Here is an 8026-nt window from a genome sequence, read left to right on the forward strand (position 1 = left end):
TCCTTAATCATCTCGAAGAACGTCGAGCTAACAACGCTAACCAAAAGCGCTTCCGGGAGGCAACCCGAGTTTCTAACCCTCTTCTACTTTCTTCTCTTCATGTTGCTTTCATTTTTCTATCTACAACTTTGGATTGTTGGGATTTGTGAGTTTGGATTGTATTTGTGTCTTTGGTGCGTGTTTGCAGGGAATTTGGAGGCCGTTTGGTGTTATATATGGTGCTAAGTTGGGGTTTGGAGACTTGGAAGTGAATGAGGAGCATTTAAAGAGAAAACTTTGATGAAGACCCTGTGCGCGGGCGCGCAAGCCTGGGAGAACCCGCGCACAGGGAAGCTCAGAAAATAGAAGCTGGCAGAAACATTTGCGCGCCTTGTGCGCAACATTTGCGCGGGCGCGCAGAAGAGGGGTGTGCGGGCGCGCAGGCCTGGGAGAACCCGCGCAGATTTAAGGCAAAAATTCCAGATTCTGGCAGAAGGTTTTGCGCGACGTGTGTGCGACATCTGCGCAGGCGCGCAGTTCACTTGCGCGGGCGCGCAGTATCCCTGCGCGGGCGCGCAGTATCCCTGCGCGGGCGCGCAGTATCCCTGCGCGAGCACGCAGATTTGGGTTTATCGGGGCTTAAGTTCTCATTTTCCCTGTTTCTTTCATCACTTTCTCACCATCCCTCACGATTCTCACTCTCTCTCCTCAAGAACTCAAACCCTAACCTCCCAAATCCCCTCTAATCTCACTTATTTCCTTGAAATTTCATCAAATCCCTTACATTCCCTCAGTTTTCTCACAAATTCATCACTTTCCCCTCTCAAAATCACCCATTTTTCACCAAATTCGTGGTGGCTCTTTGGTGGTCGAGGTGGTGGTGCGTGAGAGCTCTTGGAGGTCTTCAAACTCTTCAATTGTGGTATAATCCTAATCCTTGAGTACTTTGTGGCTTTAATTCATTAGATAATATCATGTTTTAGGATTGTTAAGCAAAAATTGAGCTTGTATGAATTTTGTGTGATTTTGAGATAGTTTTGCTTATAATTGTGGATTTTGCTGTGAATTTCTTTGTGATTTGTGAGTATTGTTGGTGAATATTGTTGTTTGCATGCAATTTGCCTAGCAATTACTTGACTTGGATATTGAGAATTGTGTGAGTGATCACTAGCTTGATTTCGAGCATTGAAAATTGTTAATGCATGTGAGATTGAAAATGTATGTTGATTGAGAGTTTTTTATGCTTGATATTGAAATTTGCTTAGTGATTGTCTCTTTAGTGATTGAGTATTGCAAATTTTGGCGTTGAATATTGTTGGTCATAGTTGTTTTCTCTGGTGTTATTTGTATCTTGGAAAGTTGTTGCTCCTAACCCCTTTTCAGATAACAAGATCAAAGGTTTCAATTGTTGTTGTTGTTGTGGGAAGGATTTGGTATTTTTGAGTGTTGGAATCACTCCTTGGTGTTCTCGGTATCTTTTTGGGTTGTTGAGTAAAGTTGGTGAAGATGAGTGATAGGAGGAGCAGGAAGGAGCCTAGAATATCAGCTGATGAACCCCAACCCTCCTCTCAAAATCTAAACCAAGCACAATCCTCTCTTCCCACCTTAAAATTTGTGAACCGACACCATGCTCCCATCCATCAAACACTCCTCAAACGCAAGCTAAACCCCACCCGACACTACTATCAACGCTCAATGCGTGACTTGGGGATAGATGAGGACCTTCGGTCCCTTCTTGATAACCTTGGGATGAGTGACTTCATCCAACACCAATACCCAAACTTCAAGGAACCCACCTACGAGTTCCTAGCTTCCTTTGAGAAGGAACCCGTTGGAAACAACGAGTTCCAAATCTCCTTCCAACTCTTCAATGCCCGCCATGTCATCTCTCTTCGGCGTCTAAATGAACTCCTAGACTTTAACCCCGACGCCGATCTTCTTGCCCCATCCACCGAGCTCTTCCCCGAGTACGACACTTTCCGTTGGTGGCGGACAATTACCGACATGGATGAGTTTAGTACTCGGTACTCGGTGGCTAGCCAAATTATCCATCCAGTACTCCGCATCCTACACCGCATCTTGGGGTTTGCGGTGTTTAGCAAACAGGACTTGAGCAAGCTCTCTCATGAAGAGCTCTTCACTCTTTGGGTCGCCACAAAGGAGGAGTTGAGTGGGCGGCTCAACATGGGGTACTGGTTTGTGCTCTGCTGTGAGGCAATCAAGAATGGGAACAAGACGGGAGAGATTGCCTTAGGAGGGATGATTACAAGGATCGCCTCGAAGCTAGGGGGTGAGGTTCTTTTCCCTTTTTGCACAAGGGTGGGGAAAGAAAAGGATATGTTCATGGACATCTCATACATGCGGAAGTCGGTCTTCATCCAACCGACCGACGATGTGAACAACTTCCACGATTGGTGCGTTGAGCGGGAGCACCATTGCATTCTTCCATTCCCGAGCCGCACTTCCTTGGAGCGGAACACAAGGAATGTGTGGAAGATTCCTAGGGACAATGGTGTCCTTCCCAACGCTCTTGGAGGTGATCGAAACATGATTGTCCGCGAGCGGCAACAACAACAATTCCAACAACAACAGCAATTTCAACAACAACAATTTCATCAACAACAACAACAACAAGGGTTTCAACTACAAGGTTTTCAATATGGGGAAGGATCCCAAGGTTTGCGCGTCCCCTCCTCTAGCGAGGGAGGTATGGCCTCTTCCTCTTCTTCTTTTAACCTTGAGCGTGCTTTCCAAAACCTTTCTATGCAAGTTAACCGGTTGACGGAGGCCGCCGATGGGTACTCGGTTTACAATGCCAACATTTATGATTGGCATGTAAACCAAGGGCACTTTGACCCACCGGTGAACTATCCGTATTTTCCGCCCCAACAGGGGCCGGTTCCTTCTCACGAGGAACCGCATGTTGACGGCACTCCCCGTCAACCGGTTTGGCCCTATTGGTCCGGGCCTTCATCTCAAGGGGCCCCCCGTGTGAACTACCCCACCTCTGAGGGGTACGATTACAAGGCACCGGGGGGGTGTGATTACCGTGGGGACCCCAACTACCTCATGTACACATCCGAGCCTCTTGAGATGCCCCCTCCCTTTGACCCTCTTCCGGACTACCAACAAGAGTTGTACCGGAACCGTGGTTTTCCACCGGGTTACACCGGTGGTTGGGACCCCCATGGCCCTCCTATCGACGTCGACTACGAGTGGCGTCCATATGGAGAGGGCTCTAGTTCTCACATGGAGGACTAGGGCCCTCGGGCCGAGTTTAGCCCTTCCTCCCACCCCATTTTCCACTTTATTCAAACCGAGGACGGTTTTCCGTTCAAGTGTGGGGGGGTGCTTATTTAGTGTTTCATTCAAGGGCTTTGTTCTTATGGGGCGCAATTTTGGGCCAATAGGTGTCTTTTTGGAAGGTTCCTTCCCCTCTTTTCAAAAAAATGATGATGATGATGCTTTTAATGAAACCTTGTGTTGTTTTGGCTCCCTTTTTTTTTCGAAAATCCAAATTCCCCTTTAATCCAAACTTTTTCCTTTTTTTTCTTTGTTCTTTTTCTTTAGTAGCTTCTTTTCTCTATTTTGTTTTCTCTTTATTTCTTTGTATATATTTCTCTTCCTACTAACCAAATATTTGCCGAGTTGTTTTGGACTTTGACATTTCGTAGGGCTTATTGGCGCATTCCCCAAATTTTTCCGAGCAATGGAGTTTCAACGATTGTGGATTTGCGTTTGCTAAGCGTAATTGGGTGACAAATTCTCCTTCTCAACTTTTTAAATATTTTATTGGTTGCATAGCTTAGGTTAGTGTACGAAGGAGTTGAATGGTTCGAGGTTGTTTGATTTGGTTCTAAGGAACCTGGGATCGTTGATGTTGTATTCAACGATCATTGTATGTCGATTGGGATGTATATGATTTACATGCCTCATTTATGAACCTTTTTGATTTCTTCCTTTTCCTTTGTGTGTTTCTTTTCTTCTTTCTTTTATGTGACATTCATAATCATGACAAGAGAAATTTTTTTTGAAAATTGAGAATTTGCTCGTTCATTTGGACATGTGGACCTATATGCTTTTGTTATGACATATTTTTGAATGCTTACCTTCCTAGTTGAAGAGGGTCTTCACGGTTTGAGAGTGCTTAGGGTTGAATTAGACACATTTTAAGCTAAGGTAGCCCGGTTTAGAACTCTTGAGGACGTTTGAACCCCTAGTTCACGGGAAAGTGGTAGGATGGTGTTGCTCTCCGTAGTGAATAGGATTCCCTTGGTTGGTATTCGCTTATTTTCATATCCCATGTGAGCGTTTATTGTTCAAGCCTCCATTACTTTTGTTGAGCGGTATTTTGGATCCTTAACTATGCGTGTCTTAATCCTTGTGTTGGTATCTAGCTCCCAAGATCGTGATCATATAACTCTAGAGGAGGAAGAGGGAATTTCTTCTCATTTTTCTTTGTTTTCCTTGTGTTTTGTTACAAATTTGGTTTTTATTTTACATATACCTTCTTGCTAGCCATGTTGAGCCTTATTTCCCCTTTCTTGGTTAAACCACATTACAAACCTAGCGGCCTATGTTCTACCAACCCTTGTAGTTAGTGAAGCATCGGCTTGTGAGGTTCGAGTTTGAGAGTCTTGATTTTAAGCAAGGAAGTTGTGCAATTTGGTTCGAGTGAGGTCTTGAAAGTCTATTCATGAAAAAGTGTGCAAAAGGTTTGGCAAGGAAGTTGTAATTTATGAAAACCAAACACCATTCAAAAAAACAAAAAAAAAAAAAAATATGATGAGGAAAGAAAGAAAGGAAAAAGAGAAGGAAAAATTGAGTTGAATGAAAATCTTGCAAAAAAGAGTAGTATTGTCATGTAATTTGTATTGAAGGTTGTGATTTGAAATTTAGGTTAGATTCCTATGTTGTTATTGAGAGATGGCCACTCTTATGCTTCACTTAGGAGTTTCCACCAAAGTTTTCAAATTAATTCCCAACCTTAACCTTTGGCCATGACATTACAACCTTAACTAAGACCCTTGTACTTTAGAGGGGCGTGGTCAAGGAAACGGTAGAGGGAGATAGATTTCAACCTTATGGAGAGAGTATACATAGTTGAGATGTCGGGATAGCCTCATTGTTCCACATAGAATTAATTTTTTTTTTTCGGTTCCCACGCGGAATCATGAGGAGCCAACTAGGGGATGAATTGAAGCTAGCGAAGAGAACGTGGACCGTCTTGGATGGGGCTAGGGCGGAGGATGAAATCATTAGTTCTCTATGCTTAGCTTAGGTTTGTCTCTTTCAACCTTGAGCATCTTATAACGTGTTTTCCCTCTTGAATTGAGAAAGGCAAGTATTCTTTGATCAATGTCATTATATTTGAGTCCGAATTGAGCATTTCTCACCATGGTACTTGATTGATTTTCTTGAACCTTTTCATGTTGTGTTTGTTATGTATGTTGTCTTTTGCCTTGGTTTCCTTTGCTTGAGGACAAGCAAGAAGCAAGTGTGGGGGAATTCGATGAGTGGCATTTATGCCACAATTTAGTGCTCTTTTTACGGGTTTTCCCTCCCATTTCTAGCTTGTTTTCCCCCTTTTTCTCTCCTTTTTGTTCTTCTTTTCTTTGTTTGCCTTTCTCCTTGTTTTCTTTGTTTTTGTTTTGTAGGAATCAAGGCATTGGAAGAAGAGTAATTCAACCCCAAAATCCCCTGTGTGCGGGCGCGCAGCACTGTGAGAACCCGCGCAGGAATGCTTCAAGAACAGAACACAAACAGAAGGTTTTGTGCGCCTTGTGAGCGCTTTGTGTGCGGGCGCACAGCCCTGGGAGAACCCGCACAAGACAGCAGCAGAAGCAGAGCCAAAACAGGGAGTTGTGTGCGCCTTGTGCGCGCTTTGTGTGCGGGCGCACACTCTTCAAGCGCGAGAGCGCAGAATGCTGAGAGAAGGCGCGCATCCATGGGTCTAATTCCCCGTACCCACAGATCTGCGGGCGCACAAGATCTGCGAGGGCGCACGCACAACATCTGCGCGGGCGCGCAGTGTATATGCGCGGGCGCGCACCGCTGAGTTTTAGTTTTTTTTATTTCGTATTTTTGTATCTTTTAAGGGACCTATATATATAGGTCGTAGGGTAGATTAATGCATCATCTAGCCTTATCTTAGAAATAATTAAACCCTAATCTAGAGAGAGAAACTTCATTAGTAGAGAGAGAAAGTGTGGATTTTCATTGATGAACTTGGATATTGAAGAAGGAGCTTGATTGAATCTTTGTAAATCTTCATCTTCAATTAATGAGCAATCTCTTACTCTCTTTCTTTACTTTTGTATTTAGTTTTGTTTGCTTATTTTGATTTTCCTTCTTTGCTTATTGATCATGTTGATGCTTATTGATTTGATGATTGATATTGTCTTCAATATGATTTGTGAGTAGTCACCTAGCCAAGGGTGTGGGGATGGTGTAGTTGTTAATTGATTCATGCTTATGATGTTGGGGTTATGTTAATGGTGATTAAAGTCTTTGCATGTTTGATATTCTTTAATCTTCTTGCAAGTACACATTGTTGGTTGATTAAAGGTTATCTTTGCTAACAAGAAACGGAAGTTGACTTAGTTAAGGTTCATTGCTATCGATCGTTCATTGATTGCACCTTCTAATATATGGTTCTAGTGTGGAAACATAGAGGCTATGTTAGGAGAAATCGATTAACCCCGGAAGGCGGTTAGATCGAGCTTTATTTCGATATTCTTGCATGTTTAGTTTACCATTGCTTTGCGTCCGTGTTATTGCATGATCAAGTGACATCTACATATACCCACTTCCCTTGGTGTTTAGTTATATTGATCTTTAATCATTCTTAATCTTTAGTTTAATCTCTTAGTTATTCACACTTCTTGTCCCGAGATAGCTTAAGTCTTAAGTAGTGAATGCGGTGTTTATGCATGTCTCCTTGTGGTTCGACCCCTATGCTTGCCTTATACTCGTATTAGGTTTGTTTAGGTTGTATAAATTGTATTTGATCTAGGGATAGACAATTGACGACGCGTTTATTCCCTTGTCATGTATCCAAAAGAGCATACCAAGATATTTCTCCTAGAGGTCTAACTAGCGCCAATTACGCTAAACACTAACTAGGAAACGTCACAAGATACCTCAATCAAGAAATTGCAAGTCACTAATCAATGGTCCGTATCATAGCAAGCTTACAATGCAATCTAGTGCAACAATTAAAGATGGCCAAGCTTCAATCAATTACACACATGCACATGAATTATCAACCAAGTTTAATCATATCATCAACTCCATTAATTATGCCCAAATTACTATAATCCATCACTCATACATGCTTCACCATTACCCTAGCTAGTAAACTACTCACTAGCCATGGAAATTAAGATCAAAACTACACTAATCATAAATTTCATCATCAACATATTAGAAATCAAAGATCAAATCAACAATCAATCAAACTTCAATCAAACTCCAATCAAACATCAAACAAACTTCAATCAATCAACAATAATATGAAAAACAAATGAAATCAACTAAAAACAAACTTATATTAAAATCAAAGATGAAAGATCCTTACAAACTTGTTCAAAAGGTCAATTACAATGGAGAATTCTTGAACAATCTACCAAAAACCATGAGTTTCTCTCTCTTCAATTCTTGAGTTTCTCTCTCTAAAATTCAAATCAAAAACTAAGATCTAATTTGCTTAATGAATTCTTAATGAAAAAACTTAGCCAAAAATAGAAGGAAATAACTATATATACAAAGAGGAGGTCGGTTTTGACGCCCAAAAATAGACCCACGCCGGTGCGGCCGCTTGTAGGAGAGAGAAAAGCGCGCACGGGAAACATCCACACAGGTGCGCCCGCACGCACCTGATGTGCAGCCGCACTCGACACATGTGCGGCCGCACACCCCTCGTGTGCGCCCGCACCTGCCTGGGTAAGCTCCCTCTCTTCTCTTCGTCCTAGCTCATGAGGTGCGCACACCCTAGATGATGGTGATGGAGGACAAGGTAGGCAGCAACTTTCCTTAGTATTCTTGA

The sequence above is a fragment of the Chenopodium album genome, chromosome 25 (assembly GCF_948465745.1).
Source record: "Chenopodium album chromosome 25, dcCheAlbu1.1, whole genome shotgun sequence".
Classification (NCBI taxonomy): domain Eukaryota; kingdom Viridiplantae; phylum Streptophyta; class Magnoliopsida; order Caryophyllales; family Amaranthaceae; genus Chenopodium; species Chenopodium album.